The sequence below is a fragment of the Acipenser ruthenus genome, chromosome 3 (assembly GCF_902713425.1).
Source record: "Acipenser ruthenus chromosome 3, fAciRut3.2 maternal haplotype, whole genome shotgun sequence".
Taxonomy (NCBI): domain Eukaryota; kingdom Metazoa; phylum Chordata; class Actinopteri; order Acipenseriformes; family Acipenseridae; genus Acipenser; species Acipenser ruthenus.
In genome coordinates, this window is record NC_081191.1 from 61,535,256 (window position 1) to 61,555,721 (window position 20,466).

A 20,466-nucleotide genomic window follows, 5' to 3' on the forward strand; every position below is an offset into this window, starting at 1 on the left:
ATCCTTTTCATTAAGGTTTCTCCACACACCAATTAGTTCAATATGGTTTACAATCCTAACCAATTCCCTGGCAGACTGGGGATGTGGCTCAATGTGATTTCGAGCTAATCTGCTATTAGCTGTGCAATTAAAATCCCCACCTAAAACTAACACCTTCCGTTTTACATTCTGCCAAAATGTCTTTAAGCCTCTGGAGGAAGCTTATTCTCTCCCTGCCGTCAGGGAGAGAATAAGTAATTTATTTTACTTTCGCTGTAGCTTCGCTATTTTGGTTTGGCTTTCCGCCCCCCAACACAGCGTCACTGCCTACCTCCTGTGTCCGCAGGGTCTGAAGCTCAGCAGGCCCACCGTCACTAGCCTGCTCTCCTTCCCTGCTGCCTGCAGGTACTGATCCACCAGCCAGCCCAGCACTGGCCGGTCCTGGCTGCTACTTATCAGCAGTCTCGTCTCCCTTACTCCCATCCTGCACCCTACTGTCTTTCTCTGGACAGGTTTTCACAATGTGACCTTCAGTCCCACATCTGAAACACTTCATCGAGTCGGAGGTTGCATAAATGACATAATCACTGCCATCCACCATAAACTTAAGTGTAATGTTAAGATCCTCATCGATGTTTTTTAAAATCATAAACAACTGCCTTCTGAATGAAATTACATGTTTCAGATGTGGTGACTTGCAGCCTAAAGGGATTCTCTTCAGCCCGGACAGGAGCTGCCCATATCTAGCCAGCTCCCTCTATCACCTAATTTTTCAGGAAAGGGGGAACATTAGACAGTGATTTTCCTAGCGGGGACAGCTAAAGGAATTACTGGGAGAAAAGTGTTATTCACAACAATCCCCTTTTCTGCAACCACAGATACTAGCTCTACTGTACCTAAAAAAACTACAATCGACCCGCTGATTTTGCGTCGTCACAGGCCACTACATCCCCAATAGCGAGCACACATTCTTCCAAAGGGATAAAACCCTCGACGGAAACTTTAACTCTGCGTCGGTGGGTTAACCTTTCAAAAGAAAACTTTGGAGGCGGCCTCCCTCCTGTCCCGGCCACCCTGCCCGCTGTCGCTGACAGAGCGTCAGCTCAGCACAGTAGAAATGTTCAACAGTACCCTTTAAAACAATACATGCAAAACAGTATAAAGACAAAAAAAAAGACAAGACCGACAAACCTGCCAGCAGCGCTCACGCACAACACACCACTCCACACAGCACTCAGTCCGCCAGGCAAAACGAGAGAGAGAGAGAGAGAGAGAGAGAGAGAGAGAGAGAGAGAGAGAGAGAGAGAGAGAGAGAGAGAGAGAGAGAGAGAGAGAGAATGTATGTACAAAAGTACCCAACCCTCGTATAGACAGATCATAATGCACATATGTGCTGTACAGGTGCTGCTGAAACAATGGCACTCTAAAGCACATTTAAAAGCAGCTCGTAGGGCTGACATTTTTAAGCAATTTGCACCAAGCGAACAGTTAAATTCACAAAGCCTAAACAATCTTGTGGAAACTGCTGCTTGAAAACGTCACTCCTGCAGCCCAAAAAGTTGCCTGTCGTTTTATGGGCTCAAGGCAGGAGAAAACCTAGGATCAACAGTTTAAAATGAAAGCCAAAAATCACAGCTAAAATAAAACACATATTTTGAACTATAAAGCTTTTCTCCCAGAGAGAGAGAGATTGAGAGAGAGAGAGAGAGAGGGTCAGTCAGTGTGACAGGAGAGTGTGGTTCTGGCACATTCCTGAGAGGTCAGGGTCTGTGCCTCCAGGCTGGACTCTGGTGCCGGTGCTGCCTCTGGTGGCCGGACGGATGGAGTGACGTTTGTGAGGGGTGTCCACAATCTGCAGAGAACAGGAACACCGTCAACTCACACATTATTTAAAGAATAAATTAAAAAAGCAGGGATAGATGTGACAAGATAGATGTGTAGCGAAAAGAAAACCCAAAACAATAGTGGCATTTGTGGTGCTAATTTTCACTGCAGCACAGCCAGAATTACAGCCCAGTCTCCATTTCTACTTTGAGCTGAAGAAAGCTTGCTTACCTCTGTCAATGGGATGGGCGTCTCTGGGATAGCAGCAGGTACAGGTGCCTCACTGAAACAGAAATGAAACAATCAGAAAAAGAAAAAGAGACACTGTTGAATATTTTGTAATATAGGAGCATATTTTCATTCAGGGCTGCCCAGGAGGTTTTACTCTAAATGAAATACAATTGAACCCTCAGTAGAATGTATATACCACTGTTCTAATATGAAATAGTCATTTTATAAATTAACTACATGGGACGTTTCACCTCCTGCCTACAGGAAGAGCAGAGGCACACAAGGAAGGTGTTTGTAAACTGAAGGCACCTGCAGAACTGCTGGTATACTCCACTTAGTTTCCTGTAGTGTTAGCTTAAGGATGCAAGGCAACCAAGATCTTTTTGGTGTTGCCCGTTTACCTAACCCTAACCATAACCCACTTGTGAGATGGGGGTGTCGCCGGTCTCGCACCCCAACACCCCTGCCTCAGCGCCGCTGCCTGAGCCCTTGCTCTCCCCTGGCGTGGGGGCTCCCACTGCAGGCATTCTGTGAGAGGACGCTCCCGGGGCAGGCAGCAGCCTAGAGGTCTTGGTGGAGGCAGATGTTTCCCCCTCCTGCTGGGTGAGCTCTGCAGACCGACGCTCCACACTGCTGATTTCCAACAGGGGGACTCTCGTGGCAGTCTGAGGGTGCCTCCTTGGCAGCCTGGGCTGCCTTGTGGGAGCTCCTCTTGGGCCTGGCCCCCTCCGTCTCCCACACCTGCTGGTCTTCCTGCTCCACCTCCTCTGCCAGCAGACTGACGGCGCACGTTGCTTCACCTGCCCTTGGAGATTCTGGGGCAAAGAGAATGATATTTAGAAAAAAACTAAGAAAAGAAAACACAGATCTTCACATGCAAATTCAGAGGGCCTGTATTTATGCAGCTACAATGGACAGTAGTAGATTAGCAGCTACAATGGACAGTAGATTAGCAGTTTTGAGCAAATATAATCAGACCTGACGGCCTGGCCTCCAGAGGCTAGAGACTAATCTAGCACACCAACCCACTGCACACAAGATTGGAATCCAGGCCTCCAGAGGAAGGTGAAAGTGGTCTAGTCCTACCCACTGCTAGCGCCTTACCTCCTCTTGCTGGGATTGTGAGTCCCATCCCTGCCTACAGAAAACCTCTTTCGTCCCTTTCTCTTCTGTGAGTGGGTCTTGGGCATCAACTCAGGCTCAGAATTGAAATTACTGACAGAGAGATACGGGGGGGGGGGGGGTTAATACACGATGTATTGCAATAAGCAGGTCTCATGTGAAGGGTACATGTAATAATGGCCAGGATCTGATGTGCAGTAAAAATAAAATGATTAATTATTTACTTTATTGATATAGCAAAGGGGTGAGGATGATGTACTGTATTTATACCAACAAAATTCTATTTACTCATCATTCAAGAATAATTTGGTATGCACAACCTTAGTATCCTGCAGTTTTTAAGGAAGCATTTCCATTTAATTCATGTTAATGTAAACAATAAAAGCAACAATTAGAAAGGAGACTAATCACAAAAAGGACAATGGACAACAAAAAAGTTCAACCCAAGATGTCTTACAATTTCTATACAGAATTTACCACTTTTATGGTTGTCAGATTTCCTTTAAGGGGTATCCTATTATTTGTTTCAGGATTACTTACAATGTTGCTCAGATCAGTAGTTCTCAAATTGGGGCACCCCCCTATCTTTAGTGTTTGCACATTTCATTTTTCACAGTATTTAGTTAGCTGCCTCTATTCTAAATTCTAAATTGTTTGAGAACCACTCGCGTCAATGTGTGGTTTCATGTTAAATCACACTAGAATGAAAGGAAATCATACTTTAAAATGCCATTAACTTGTTTTAGACAAATGCACAACCTGCTGGTGAAACACTGTAATGTAATTTACAAATAATGTATAGTACACATATTAAAATCATGACATTTTTATGGTCTGCAGTCTTGCTGTAAAATTAATAAAAATCACTGTCAGGCAAGAGACAATGTATGTGGATTTTAAAAGAGGTTGTGAGCCCTACTTATGTTATTAATTTGATTGGACGGTGACAGGACAGAAAACTGAGAGAAGCTAAACCATGGTGTTTACTTGTATGAAGTAGTACAGCTATTGCCAAAAGTTTTACTTCATCTAGAATTTTAGGATTGAGACATAATTTTATATATATATATATATATATATATATATATATATATATATATATATATATATATATATATAGATATAGATATTTTATTTAACATCATGTAATCAAAGCAACTATAAAATGATATTGTAAAAGTCTACTGGAAACTATAATAGTAGTACAGTACTTCATGTTAGATTTCGAAATGTTACATTTTAAAATATGTCAGTTTTGTCGTTAAGTATATGGAAAACTACAACGCAGTATGTAATTCAATATGTTAACGTAACATTATTTAGAATTATTTACCAATGGACAATGGTTATTGTGCAAAAAGGAGAACAGACAACTAGCATGATACTTGTTACTATTATTGTTTGTTTGTTTGTTTTGGCCCTATGAAAGAAATATAATTAATCTTGGTTGTAAATCTCCCTCCCAACCTGTGAGGGCGCTAAGCAGTGAGGGCCGAGTTCTTTGGACGGGCTGGCCTGACAGTTCTTTCCCCGGGTCGGGAAGTTGGTCAGTCTGGAATAAGGCGAGACTCCGTTGCAAGAACGTATTGACCCGGAAGGAAGGAAACAATGTAGCAGCTGCAGATTGTAAAGGCAGCTGCATTCGTTTACCAAGGGGTCATGCGTGACAGTATAGAAGGGGGACGGAGAATCGTAATCGGTTCCTTTGCTTGGTTTGTGGTTTTTAAACCTAGAAGGACGGTGAGAGACCCCAAAAGGATTGTGACCAGTATTGTGAGTGTTTTTTGTTTGTTTGTTCTGTCTGTTAGAAATTGTCTTGTTTGTGAATCACCAGACAGCTAAAATGATTCCGGAGCTATCGCCTTGGGCCAGCACAAAGCTGGATCAGCACTTCACCATTGTCACAAAATAAACTGTATCACCCACCACGAGCACTACTGCACGCACCCCGGACTGGTGACCCTGTTAGTATATTGTGTGACAGATATTCGTGTTTATTATTTGGGACTGTAACCCTGTTGTTATTTACTCCGTGCTCTACACATTGCTGTGTATTGCCGGAGATTATTATTTCGTCACCAGACCCGGATACAATTAAAAACTGTTTCAAACGGGATTATAACTCTCTGTGTTTCATTACTGCACTGCATCACCCCTACACCTGCACTTACCACTTTGCCACACGTGGTTTTCAGAACACAGGACTATGGATCACGCATCACTTGCAGTGCTGCTGGAAGCACTGGACAGCAGACGGAAGGCTGCGGAAAGACAGAGAGAGGAGCGGTACATGGCGTTGGTGGAGAAAATGGTCTGGCGATCCAGACCACAGTACCAATGGCACCCATGATGATGGCCCCAAAGGCGAGTGCACAGAAAATGATGGCGGAGGACGACACAGAGGCTTACCTGGTCGCTTTCGAGCGGCTGGCTACCACCACATCATGGCCCAGGTTGTACTGGGCGAGCCAGCTGGGATCCTGCCTGATCGGGGAGACTCAGGCAGCATATCAGGCCATGACGGACACCGAAGCCACCGACAACGACCTGGTAAAGCGAGCCATCCTATGCCGGCTAAAGATTACAGGGGAAACGCACAGGGTACGATTCCAGGAGTACCGAAGATCCCCAGAGACACACCCCAGGGTGGTTGCGCAGCAGTTGTATGACTACATGGTGCACTGGCTAAGCCCCGCCCAGAAAACGGGTCTGCAAATGGGCGAAGCTATAGCCTTGAAGCAATCCTGCCATGTGGTCGGCGCCGAAACCCAGGTATGGATACGGTGCCACAACCCCGCCACCCTGGAGGCAGCAACAAAACTGGCGGAGGATTTTGAGGACTCCCTGGTCTCAGCCCACACCAACATGGCCCTATGGGTAACCTTGCCTCCTCTTCATGGAATTCAAGGTTGGCCCCCAGCGGGGGTAAAGCTGCTACCCTGGCCCCGTAGCCATACCAGCAACGAGACAAATGTGTAACCAATGTTCCCTCCTTCTCCCCTATCTGTTTTAGATGCAACCAACAGGGGCACCAGGCCAGGTCATGCCCATCGGCAATGGAGTGCGACGTGGCGGCGTGCAATTAGGCATTTGGAGCGGGTAAGTGCAAGGAAAATTTTCGGGAGGGGCCTTGTATTGTTAATGCAGTTTTAGGCAAGGTGACAACCCATGCATTAGTGGATACTGAGTGTGAGCAGACCTTAATTAAAGCAGCTCTCTTGGGCGGTGTGTCGTGGCAGCCACGAGGCCAGGTGGTGGTCTCTTGCGTCCATGGAGATACGGCAACATACCCCACCCTAAAAGTATATTTATCGGTAGGACCGATAAAACGCCACCTAGTAGTTGGGGTGGCGGAAAGGCTACCACACCCAATAATTCTGGGTCGAGACTTGCCAAATTATAGAGAATTGGTTAAACGTAAATGTGGCAGACAAAAAGAAAAGGGAACAAATTGGTGAAGTGTTTCCTTTTCAAGCTGAAATGTTTTCCCCTATTTTCCATCCTAGAAAAACAAATAAAGAGAGATGGACTGCAAAATTGGAGGGAGCATCACTAAGACAAGGTTGGGGTCTGATAAGAGAGCGCTCGGGTGGTGACAAACGCGAGTCAAAGGGAGTCGGAACGCAGTGTGACTGAGAGGCTGAGGTTACTGGGCCATCTAGGGTAGATGCTATTCCTGCCCCTCTCAATGTACCAGACATGTGGTACTCAAGCGCGGACATAGTATGGGGCCAACATAATGACCCGACACTAGTAAACGCTTGAGGGCAGGTCTGGTCTATTGAAGGTAAGGGTGTTGATGGCGCTGGGGTGCTAGTATATCCACACTTCAGTATCAAAGGGCAATAACTATATAGAGTAAACCTAGCCACAGGACAGCCTTTAACACAATTATTGGTTCTCCCGTCTTGTTGGACCGAGGTCATGAGGCCTTTTGTGGGGCACCTTGGAGCTGATAAGACAAGGGAGCAGATATTGGCTCGATTCTATTGGGTAGGTCTTCATACTGATGTGTCGAAATATGTAGACACATGCTCAGACTGCCAGCGAGTAGCGCCGGGTCGAGTGCGCCCCGCCCCTTTGGTTCCACTGCCGATTATTTCCACTCCTTTTGAACGCGTTGCAATGGACATAGTGGGCCCTTTGCTACCTTCTGAGACTGGGTATACGCATATATTAGTAGTGGTAGATTATGCAACGCGATACTCAGAGGCAGTTCCATTGAGGTCCACTAGTGCTGCTGCAATAGCCACAGAGTTAGTGCAGATTATGGCTGGAGTAGGGATCCCCAAGGAGATTTTGACTGATCATGGGACCAACTTCTTGTCTAACACGTTACAGCAGGTATATAAAATATTAAAAATGCCTCCCATCAGGACATCTGTTTATCATCCACAGACGGATGGTTTGGTGGAACGTTTTAATCAGACCTTGAAGCAGATGCTGAGACGTTTTGTAACACAAGAGCAGAAACATTGGGCATCACTTCTTCCCTACCTCCTTTTTGCAGTGAGAGAGGTGCCGCAGAGCTCAACAGGGTTCTCCCCCTTTCAGCTCTCGTACGGCCGACAGCCTCACGACATCCTCGATCTGTTGAGAGAGGGGTGGGAAGAGCACAAAGGGTATACGCATATATTAGTAGTGGTAGATTATGCAACGCGATACCCAGAGGAAGTTCCATTGAGGTCCACTAGTGCTGTTGCAATAGCTACAGAATTAATACATATTATGGCTGGAGTAGGGATCCCCAAGGAGATACTGACTGCCTTAAAATTCAACACAACAGTTAGGCATGCATAACGTAATGTATTTATAAAAAATGAAAGAAAAAAAACTGCAGTATTTAAATAAATTTACAGTCCTACTGCTTATTTTTATATTCCTTTATGTGGTAATTTGAAGACAAAATATTAAATCATATTTAGGGCAAATATTGTACTGCATTATAATCTACTGCATACTGTACTGTAAAACAGCAGTACATGGCACAGATAGTATTGCAATCTGAGATTGGGGAGCTACAAAGAAATGTATTCTTTTCCAATATGTTATTCATTTAAAATGCAACTTCACGATATGCAACATTTTCTTATTTTCTTTAGTTAAACATTGGTATTTGTTGTGCACATTCTGTATCTTACCTCTGTTTTCAACTGAATCAGAGCCATGAAATTGCTAGCAATATTGCCAGCAATAAATTGACTAATGTAGATTAGAAAAATTGCTGGCAATGAATTGTCTGGTGTAAACCCACCCTAAGACACAGTGTTACAATCAGTCTCATTTGGTTTTATTCCCTTTTTATTTTGCATGCACTGTTTTTAGTATATCTGTCTTAATTAGGGATGGATTGCTCCATCACACATACACATCAATGATGTAGTTTATTCTAGTGCTCTGTGACTTACTACAATATTATATAAAATAGATTTCTCTTCTATTTAGGATGCATATTTTATACAAACATGTTGCTTCATAATGTATTTTAAAATGGTCTTGAATGACAAATTAAAACCTCTTGCTTCATGCAAACATTTATAAGTTATTCACATAGAGGTCTGACTTTAATTATTATTGTGAGGAAGAGTAATTGGAATTGTGAGGAAGAGTGCAGCAAATATAGAAACTATCTCTGTGACCCAACTATGTTTGAACAATGCCCCCTGTTGATGGTTGAATGTGGACTTGATGCCCCAGACCACGTAGAGCAAATCACATATCTCTATATCTCCCTGAGAGAGGAAATACAGGCTTTGCTTTAATTTGGGGGGTTTTCATTTTTACTGTCATTCTGTAAAGCTGTCCATTCAAACATGTTGTTGCTGCTGAATTCAATATTGTCCTAAAACTAGAGATACAAATGAACTTGATCATGTAATATGATATGTGATCTCTTCAGCACTATTAAGCTGTGGCAGCAGAACCTGTAAAAATGTTGAATTTATTCTATTTCTGATTTACATGATTTAATTCTTAAGCCTTTTTGCATCATTCCTCTTACAATTATTTGTCAGCAGTAATGGAAATGTGTTAATCAAATAAAACACATTAGACAATACCAAACAAATCAACTAAATATTAAAATCTGCAAATACAATATTGAATAAAGAAGTGATTAAATATTGAATTATCATTTAAATCACTATCAAACATAACAATCGAGGCTAGTTTTGATTTTCCAAATATTTTATTGAAAATGTAAAATGTATTATACTTTTTATTTTATTTCAACAAAATGGTGGTGTGAGCAGGGTTCAAGTGTTTTGAAGTTCAAAACACAAATATATGTATTTACAATATGTACAGGTACTGTACCATTCATTATGTGAAATATTATATATTTTTTTAAAAAAGTACAAAAAAATAAGTAACAATTTATTATTATTATTATTATTATTATTATTATTATTATTATTATTATTATTATTATTATTATCACATTGGCTCTCAACTAAACTGCAAGTAGGAACTCCTTAATTAACACTTGAAGTTTGATTTTAGAAAATATGTTTCCCATTGTAGGGTTGGGATCCATTTATATTGAATATGGCCTAAGATATGTTGTGTCATTTAACATAATAAGCACTAGGTGGAGCTGATAGCCTACAGTTTTGTCACACTTGGGCCGCATTGGCAGCTAACCAATTACTTCACAACTGGTCTGCTTCTGTTTACAATACACTCAGCTCTTATAATCTCTCTCTATAAGAACAATAACTAACAGAAAATTATCATATCTATCTTTCAATCGGTATTATAACAACGTCTCTGTGCATAATTGTGTACATTTTTGTATTTTGTAACACTATTGATATGTGTCACATTGTAAACAGTGTCAAATGTAGCTTTCTGAGTTCACATTCAATAGTAGGATGAATGGCTCCTTGAACATGGTGATTTTGCCAGGGAGTTTCCGCCCCTTATTTCCTATAAAAAAAAAATACAATTTTCTATTAATCGATGAATCATCCAATCTACTGAATTGAATTGTATTGAAAGACGAAGTATTAACATAATGCTAGTTATTGCAAATAATGCCAATTAATGTTTAATATACATATATTTACTTCATATAATTTAACAGTTTGAAATTATTTGCGACTAAGATGAGGCAATAAACTGTGTACTGGAAAGCACTGATGAGCAAATGTTGCAAGTTGCAGTTTTTTTTTGCCTTTATTCTGGGATATTGTGAAATATTGGTTATACCTTCTTTGGTATAAGAATCAGAGATATTCTATATTACCAAGATTCTATATTAACTGTGTAAGCAGCACCTTTATTTTGTAGTTTTATTACTGTGTTTTATTTTCCCTTTTCTTTCGCCTTTTGTTATTTATTATTTCAGAGCATCTGTGAGTGTGCCAGTATTAACTGTTTACCAGTATTGGTATTACTGTGGTCCTGTTTACTGTTGCCGGTATTCAGGTCACGGACAACAGCGCCCTCTGCGGGCTAACAGAAAATATAGAAAATAATAAAACTGGGCACCAGTGCGGTGTTTTCAATTAAACCTTCTGTCTCCCGTGTGTGTCAGTGAATTGCCCACCACCCTTCCACAAGCATTTATTTGAATTTCACTTTGATCCTTTACTACAGTAATGACTACTGTGTTTCACATAATATTTAATTATGGTAATATTAAAAATAACGACTGCAGGAGCCTAAGTACATTTGAATTAGTATAACAAAATATTATTAGCATACTACTGCAGTAAATAAAGTATTTTGCTAGATGTAAATATGATACTGTAATCACAAAACGTTTTTCCACGGCACTAGAAACCCTGTTATCTTAACTGCACATGCGTTATGTCAACCTTAACCCTAACCATAGCCCTAACCCATTCACCAGGCTAATATATTTATTCAGTGGGTCCTGGCAACAGTAAAACATATTTCAAAAGTTAAAAAAAAAAAGTAAACACTGAGAAAATCAGCCCTATCCAACACTTGATGGAAAAATATCTCTCTTTATATATATATATATATATATATATATATATATATATATATATATATATATATATATATATAATCTTTTTAAATATTACCATGGTGGGCAGACAACACACACCAGGCATTAAGTGATTAAGAAAAAAAAGCCTATTTCCACCTCAAGAATAAAGTGAAATGTAATCTGTTCTGTGAGCTCTAAATGTGTGGGCTCTCCTAAAGGTTTAACAGGGCCAGGGGTAATGTTAACTATATGAATTCCAGGTCAGTGATTGTTTATGATCCAAAAATGCTCTGAGTAGCATATCAAATTAGATTTAGGAAGTCAAGTAGTCAAACATTTTGGAAAACGCTTTATCATGTTTCATCGTGTTAAGCTCAGTTTACTTAAAAAAAGCAACTCCCTTTATAGCAGTAACGGAGCTACAGGTATAACTTGAAAATGTAACCTTCTTCTGCTACAATACATCTACTTCCGTTCTACTGTAGTTACCTGCCATAGACCGATGAAGCATAGGCTAGATCAGCCAAATGTCTTTATAGACGTAAGAGCCAGTGACATCTGTTGCACAGCTATCTAATACCAGCAACACACATTTAAAGCTAAAATGTGTATCTATTCATCTTGTTTTTTTCTCATGTATCCTGTTGTTTTTTTTATTTATTTTTTATTCAGTAGTCGCCAATTATTTTAAATTATTTTCTCCCACTATCCAATTATTATTTAGGCTCAGCTCACCGCTACCACCCCTGCACTGACTCGGGAGGGCGAAGATGAACACACGCTGTCCTCCGAAGTGTGTGCCGTTAGCCGACCGCTTTTTTTCACACTGCGGACTCACCATGCAGCCACCCAAGAGCTACAGCGTCGGAGGACAATGCAGCTCTCGGACAGCTTACATGCAAGCCTGCAGGCGCCCAGCCAGACTACAGGGGTTGCTGGTGCGCGGCGAGCCGATGACACCGTGGCCGACCTAAGCCCTCCCCCTCCGGGCGGTGCTCGGCCAATTGTGCGCCGCCCCCTAGGAACTCCTGTCCACGGTCGGCAATGGAATAGCCTGGACTCGAACCGGCAACGTCCAGGCTATAGGGTGCATCCTGCACTCCACGGGAGCCCCCTTTGTATTCTGTTTTACAGAACTGTAGACACTACACAAAGTAAAACATTTACCAAGTGTATACATTACAGTGCAGTAATGTGCAGTATGCAGTAAGGGTTCTGTCTAACTGTTCTGAAAAGTAGTACCCATATGGCAATGCCAGACTTCTCTGGCTGTGTCACTACAAAGAACTCTTGCTGAAGACCCTAAAAATAACCAAATAATGTCTCATTCAGCCTGTCTAAATTGTCCCACCTTTAATCAAAATGTTGGGTAAAACTATTACAAAACTGAATTTGATTACTGTACAGGCTGTTAATGGTGGGAGAGCAGCATTGCACAGGGTTAATGTATTTATTCTTACAAAAACGATACTTTACCTTACTGAAAATACCATTAGGTTACTATTACAATAGCAGTGTACTATACTGGAGAAAACCTAGCAGAGCCAACAGTAGACCACACTATTATCAGCAATGGCAACTGTCAGAATTGCACATACTCTTTATATATATATATATATATATATATATATATATATATATATATATATATATGCTCTGAGCCCACTCTTAAACTCAGGGGAGACGTTTAAGGAGGACAGAGATGATTTAAACTCCTGTAAGTGGTTTTGTTCATGCACTGGGCATGCTATATGTCCAGACAACTTTTTAATAATCAAGAAAATCACACAGACTCTTTCAATTTGAAGTTTTAATGAATCAAAGCAGTAGTAGTACCCTTTCGGGTTTATTAAAAGCTTTAAAAATTGGATTGGTTGGTTGCACAGACCACCGTAAATCCCAAGTAATAAGCAATCTGGGCAATCCAGTGCTTTTACAGGTTTAACAGCATTGATACTTCAATACAATAATACAAATATGGTTATCATATGTTTAGCCTTCAGGCTAGAAAATGCAAAAAGCTAAAGCACCCACAGCTAAACCCTACAACATACAATATATCACTAAAACATAAGGCAGAAACTTTCAACTTCAACCAAACAGCAATCAGTTTTTCAGAGACCCTCAGAGCATGGACCACGTCAGCTTGCAAGATCAAGATCAATGGTATTGAATGGGGTCTTGCTCTGGGCTTATAAAGGATTTTCCCTCCATTGAACACATCAGGAGTCCCAATTAAATCTGATCATCAATCTGCCTTGACATTTCTTATCTTTGAGTTAATGATATATTCTAGAAGGATCCAGTCAACTCTTTTTAAAACTAATTGGAGTTACATAACAACCTTCAAAATTAATTAGATATAACTTCTTTCCAAAAATATTGGAACATGACCTCATCGTTCTCTTTTTCAACCCCTCCTTTCTCTAAAAAGTTCACAGGATCTTTGCTACAATACAGTACAATACAATACCATACCAGTTTATATGTGTATTAAAAGTGATATTGTTTTATATATATATATAACATCAACTTTCTGTATGATTATATAAGCCTGACTTCTATTATATGTAAACTTATGGAAACTATAATAAGATCCAAAATGGAAAATTACCTATACAGTAACAGTATCCTGGGAGGCAGTCAGCATGGTTTTAGGAAAGGGAGATTGTGTCTAACTAACCTGTTTGACTTTTTTGAGGATGCAACATTGACAATGGATAACTGCAAAGCATATGATATGGTTTATTTCGATTTTCAGAAAGCTTTTGACAAAGTCCAGCATAAAAGATTAATTCTCAAACTGAATGCAGTAGGGATTCAAGGAAATGCATGCACATGGATTAGGGAGTGGTTAACATGTAGAAAACAGAAAGTACTGATTAGAGGAGAAACCTCAAAATGGAGCGAGGTAACCAGTGGAGTACCACAGGGATCAGTATTAGGTCCTCTGCTATTCCTAATCTACATTCATGATTTAGATTCTGGTATAGTAAGCAAACTTGTTAAATTTGAAGATGACACAAAAATAGGAGGAGTGGCAAACACTGTTGCAGCAGCAAAGGTCATTCAAAATTATCTATACAGCATTCAGAACTGGGCAGACACATGGCAAATGACATTTAACAGAGAAAAGTGTAAGGTACTGCACGCAGGCAATAAAAATGTGCATAATAAATATCATATGGGAGATACTTAAATTGAAGAAGGAATCTATGAAAAAGACCTAGGAGTTTATGTTGACTCAGAAATGTCTTCATCTAGACAATGTGGGGAAGCTATAAAAAAAGGCCAACAAGATGCTTGGATATGTAGTGAAAAGTGTTGAATTTAAATCAAGGGAAGTATTAGTAAGAGATCATCTAGAATACTGTGTTCAGTTCTGGTCACCTCGCTACAAAAAGGATATTGCTGCTCTAGAAAGAGTGCAAAGAAGAGCGACCAGAATTATCCCGGGTTTAAAAGGCATGTCATATGCAGACAGGATTAAAGAATTGAACAAAGAAGACGCGGCGATCTGATTCAAGCATTCAAAATTCTAAAAGGTATTGACATTGTTCGCCTAAGGGACTTTTTCGACCTGAATGAAGAAACAAAGACCAGGGGTCACAAATGGAGATTAGATAAAGGGGCATTCAGAACAGAAAATTGGAGGCACTTTTTTTACACAGAGAATTGTGAGGGCTTGGAACCAACTCCCCTGTAATGTTGTTGAAGCTGACACCCTGGGATCCTTCAAGAAGCTGCTTGATGAGATTCTGGGATCAATAAGCTACTAACAACCAAACAAGCAAGATGGGCCGAATGGCCTCCTATCGCTTCTAAACTTTCTTATGTTCTTATGTTCTTATATATTTCCTCTAAGCAGTACACCATTTCACCTTTTCAGATTAGTTTACTTTCATATACAGGTATATGCGTTTATTGAACAAACACTGTAGGGGTTTATCATAAGCCCTTGTTTGAAAATATAATAGCCTTATTTAACTGTGCCATGCTTGGACTAAACCTGACCTCTCTGTTCCTAAAAAGACTAGTGTTTTAATTAGTATGAAACTCCACTGTAAGCGCTTTTCCAAATTCACCGCCATTAAGTCATTTTTTGGCTCTCAAACATTATCCCAATTAAAATCGCTACCTATCTGATAAGTACTGATACTATAGACGACTTTTCTAATTTAAATGGAGGAGGCTGTGTGGTCCAGTGGTTAAAGAAAGGGGCTTGAAACTAGGAGGTCCCCAGTTCAAATCCCACCTCAGCCACTGACTCATTGTGTGACCCTGAGCAAGTCACTTAACCTCCTTGTACTCCGTCTTTCGGGTGAGACGTAATTGTAAGTGACTCTGCAGCTGATGCATAGTTCACACACCCTAGTTTCTGTATGTCGCTTTGGATAAAGGCGTCTGCTAAATAAACAAATAATAATAATAAATGAAATGCTTGCTTTGGCTTCCAAGTTTTCATTTATTTCTATGATACAATGAAGAGAGTTAATTTTGCTTATTATAAAAGGCCTTGGATTCAAAACTGCTGACCACCAGTAAATCTCGTTTCGATTGCCAACCTATTTTTTCATGTCCAGTACTGCTTTTGCTTGCAAGCCGGTGAAGAAGGGGTCACAGAATTAGTTATATTCCTTCAGCAAGTTTACTATATGCTAAAGTTATCCAATACAGTTTACACTTTATTATCTTACTTTCAAACTTAACAGTTCCTCTGTTTTTTGTTGCAGTAAAACCTTTATACAAACCAAACATTCATATGCTTTAGTTTAATTGATATTTTAATGTCTAAAAGACTTTTTGTTTAGTTGGAGACAGAAACTGAACTAATTCTTAAATTGTTCAAATTAAATGAACACCATCTCAAATGTGTCTTAACAATTTGTCTACAACATTGTCAGTGTCAAGCTTCTGTTATGTTCTTTCAACAGTTTAACTTTAAATCTCTTCATAACATATATTCCCAATTCAGATACTTCAATAATTTTATTTTACTCCATTGATCTGTTATGCAGTCATTTAAGCTTTCAATGGAAGGTCCAGTTATTTTCATCTATTGTTAACATGTTATAATGTAATAGTTTTATAGTGACTGAACTAAATCTGATCTCTTTCTCTGTTCATACAAAATCCAGTTGAAGCAGGTTTTAAGACATCCTAGCCTTTTGCTAATTTTTGGTGTTGATTAATATGAAACACTTCCGTAAGCATTTTCTAATACTCGTAGACCAAATTTTAACTTAACTCAGTAAACTGTCCTACGTTTTTCGCTCCCATTTCTTCTTGCCAGGTTCTAATTAATTTCTGTTATATATAGAAAATGTTTATTTGAATACAAACTCCTATCTTCTGTTATCCGAAAGGTATTTTGTTTGTTAATATTAATGAGATTGCTCATTATAGAGAGGATCTTGGCTTTTAAATCGCTGACCATCAAAAAAAAAACCCAGCTACATTGGCCAAAAATCAATGAGTCATCTTCAGCACTGTTTTTACTACCAGCAGGTAAGAACAAGGTTACAAATCGGTTCACTCTATATGTAAAGTCACAGTTTATACTTTAAATGATTTTATAACATGTATTTCTAATTCAGATTTTACTTCATTGATATACACAGAAGGCAAGAGGTTAATGTTTAATTAGGCACCTGCTTGGCAGCAAATGCAACCTTGAATATTAAAACTTAGGACTGTTCATAAGTTTACTTAATATTATTATATTAGGTTTCTTATTTATTTAAATACTTTTGGTTTTTCTTACTATTGCTTTTGCCGGATAAGGGAGGTTTGGAACTTTCAGCAGGTCGGCCTGACCTTTTGATACCAGGAGCTCTCTTTTTCAGACCTTACACAGACTTATTCAAAAGGATACAAAATACAGGATCCTACAACATTACTATTAGCAATGTGTTTCATTCTATAGCATCCAATCCATATTTAATAAGTCAGCTTGTTCACAGCAAGATTCGAATTCTCCTCCTGGCTCAGCTCAAAGTGGCTCTGCAAACACCAGAACAGGCCTGTGCATCCAGCGTTTTATATCAGAGGTGTAGGAGACCAGGGTCTTTACTTGATACCTGCTAAAACTTAAATCTTGTTAGCTGGGCTCCCATCTCTACATGGGTCCATCAAAGAACCGCACACCCTTGCAACCAAGGCCTTCCATGCAAAAGGATCTAATGACTTATAGCACAAAAGGGAAGTGCCAATACCGTCTGTGACACAACACATATTGGTCATGATATAGTAGTATGTATTGCTTCTAACCTTCGTAAACCAGAAAATAAAATGTGAGAGCTGGTTTAAGTTTGCGATTAGCTGCTTATTCAACATACTCAGTTGGAGTTGCTGTCATTAAATCTGAAGTCCCAGAACTCAAATCCCTGGATTCCTCTGTGGCTGTGCTGCTCATGTGGTGCTGGAAGCACAGGGTAGTTGGGGGCTACAGTTGTCTGTCACACAGGTGGGGTTTTCTCTTCGTCAAAGCAAACACAGTACACTCGCAAGGCCCAGCGTTTCTTTGGAATTGCACGTTTCTGATTCCTCACTTTTGATTTCAAAGAACTTTGATAAAGGGAAATATCAAATCCATAAAATCCAGGGATCAGTATTAGGTCCTCTGCTATTCCTAATCTACATTAATGATTTAGACTCTGATATAGTAAGCAAACTCGTTAAATTTGCAGACGACACAAAAATAGGAGGAGTGGCAGACACTGTTGAAGCAGCAAAGGTCATTCAAAATGATCTAGACCGCATTCAAAATTGGTCAGACACATGGCAAATGAAATTTAATAGAGAAAAGTGTAAAGTATTGCATGCGGGCAATAAAAATGTTCATTATAAATATCATATGGGAGATAGTGAAATTGAAGAAGGGAACTATGAAAAAGACCTAGGAGTTTATGTTGACTCAGAAATGTCTTCATCTAGACAATGTGGGGAAGCTATAAAAAAGGCTAACAAGATGCTTGGATATATTGTGAGAAGTGTTGAATTTAAATCAAGGGAAGTAATGTTAAAACTATACAATGCATTAGTAAGACCTCACCTAGAATATTGTGTTCAGTTCTGGTCACCTCGTTACAAAAAGGATATTGCTGCTCTAGAAAGAGTGCAAAGAAGAGCAACCAGAATTATCCCGGGTTTAAAAGGCATGTCGTATGCAGACAGGCTAAAAGACTTGAATCTATTCAGTCTTGAACAAAGAAGACTACGCGGCGATCTGATTCAAACATTCAAAATCCTAAAAGGTATAGACAATGTCAACCCGGGGGACTTCTTTGACTTGAAAAAAGAAAAAAGGACCAGGGGTCATAAATGGAGATTAGATAAAGGGGCATTCAGAACAGAAAATAGGAGGCACTTTTTTACACAGAGAATTGTGAGGGTCTGGAACCAACTCCCCAGTAATGTTGTTGAAGCTGACACCCTGGGATCCTTCAAGAAGCTGCTTGATGAGATTCTGGGATCAATAAGCTACTAACAACCAAACGAGCAAGATGGGCTGAATGGCCTCCTCTCGTTTGTAAACTTTCTTATGTTCTTATGTTCTTAATTTTCTTACCTCTCATTTGCACAAGTTCCATATCAATTAGTTTCCAATACTTTTTTGCTCAGGTAAGCGACCATCATGCAACCCCATTATTAAACTTACTTGCTGTGCAGCAGGTATAAGGAACCTGTCTAACCCCACATACAACGCTCCAGATAAGGTTTTGGGTCTTTGAGTAATGGGGTAACTGATGGGGTATGCATTAACTACGGCCTTACATTTAACCGCAATGTTACTCTGAACTTCTCTCCAAAACTTGGTCTTACAATAAAAACTTCCCTTTCCTTATTTTCCACCTGAAAAACGTCCAACACTTTTTCACAGCCAGTCCTGCCTTAATAATATTAATAATATTATAGTCTGGGAAGTTGCTACTCTCGATGTAGTTATCTTCTGCCTTCACCAAGTCTCTTCACACTAGTATGTTACACTTGTCATTGTTTTCTGTAAATATTCCTTTCTCAGTCTCTTGTTGACATACACACTCCACAAAAATTTAAAAAACAACAACAAATGTCCAACAATATTTTTAGTCATGAGTACTTTCAATAAATACTGTATATAATGTAATGCCAACTTATGGGGGTATGGATTAACTGAAATCTTACATTTTAACTGTCATTTTACTTTGAACTACTGTAAAAATAAAAACAACAATTATTCTTATTTGCTTTATTGACCACAAACAATATGTCTATGAAGCAAATAAACACAGAAAAATAACTTTTTCTTATTTTTTTATTACAGCACTGCAGATGGAATATAATAACAAAAGGCCTGCATGGACATGCTATATATTTAAATAAGTAACTAATAATTCTATCAATTATTGATTGCCTTGCTATAGCAACATAAAGCATCCTGACTCTCTACAAACAGAGAATATTGTATTTATTATATAGATTTATCTTTAAAAAATTAGATTGACATTTGACAGATAGGTAAATTGATAGGTTCGGTTGAGGGTGACTAAGACGGCGTCGAGAAATCCTGAAGATCAAGAATTCAGTCACTTTTTCACCAGTCACAAAAACGCATTGTAAGTGATTGAATTCAACCATACGTGTTTCTGGCAATTCTCAGCAGGCTACAATTAGCATTTGTATGACCCATTATCTAGCTACCTCTTGCAGTATATTAACAATTGACCATTGAGACTCCTAAGAAGCTTGATGCGAACTCAAGCTGTACAGCAAAATTGCTCTGCATATGCATACATTTAAATATCATGCGTAATTCATATTTTTTCAATGCATAAAAAACCCAGTAGCAAGCTTATCTGGAGCGCTGCCCACATATATCTGTCAGTTTGCTACTGGGATCAGGTTGAAAGCTATCTAAACTCAATAACAGTCGTCCATGTGTAACTGATGCACAGTGCGACATATTATATTATTTGTTTGTCTTCTTTTGACATTGAGGCACAGACTACTAACCTTCCCAGGAGCAGATAGAAACAAAGCTTTATAGTCTTAATACTGAATTTATGGTGGTAGCAAGATACATTGTCTTCAATTGATCCAACGTAAAAATACACTGGAATAATTTCAGCAAAATAATATTAAGGGTCTTGTGAGAATATTGATATGCTATGGTTTTAAATATTTTTTTTTATTTTTATTATCCATTAAAATTGTTTTAAAATTGAGAATGTTAAGCTATTGAATCAAAATTAAACAACAAATAAAGCATTTAACAGCTGCCATTTTTTTTTACTTTAATTAGTTACAGCCACATTTTTTCAAATGCCACACTATGGATTTCAAAAGTTTAAACTGCTGCTTATTTTCAT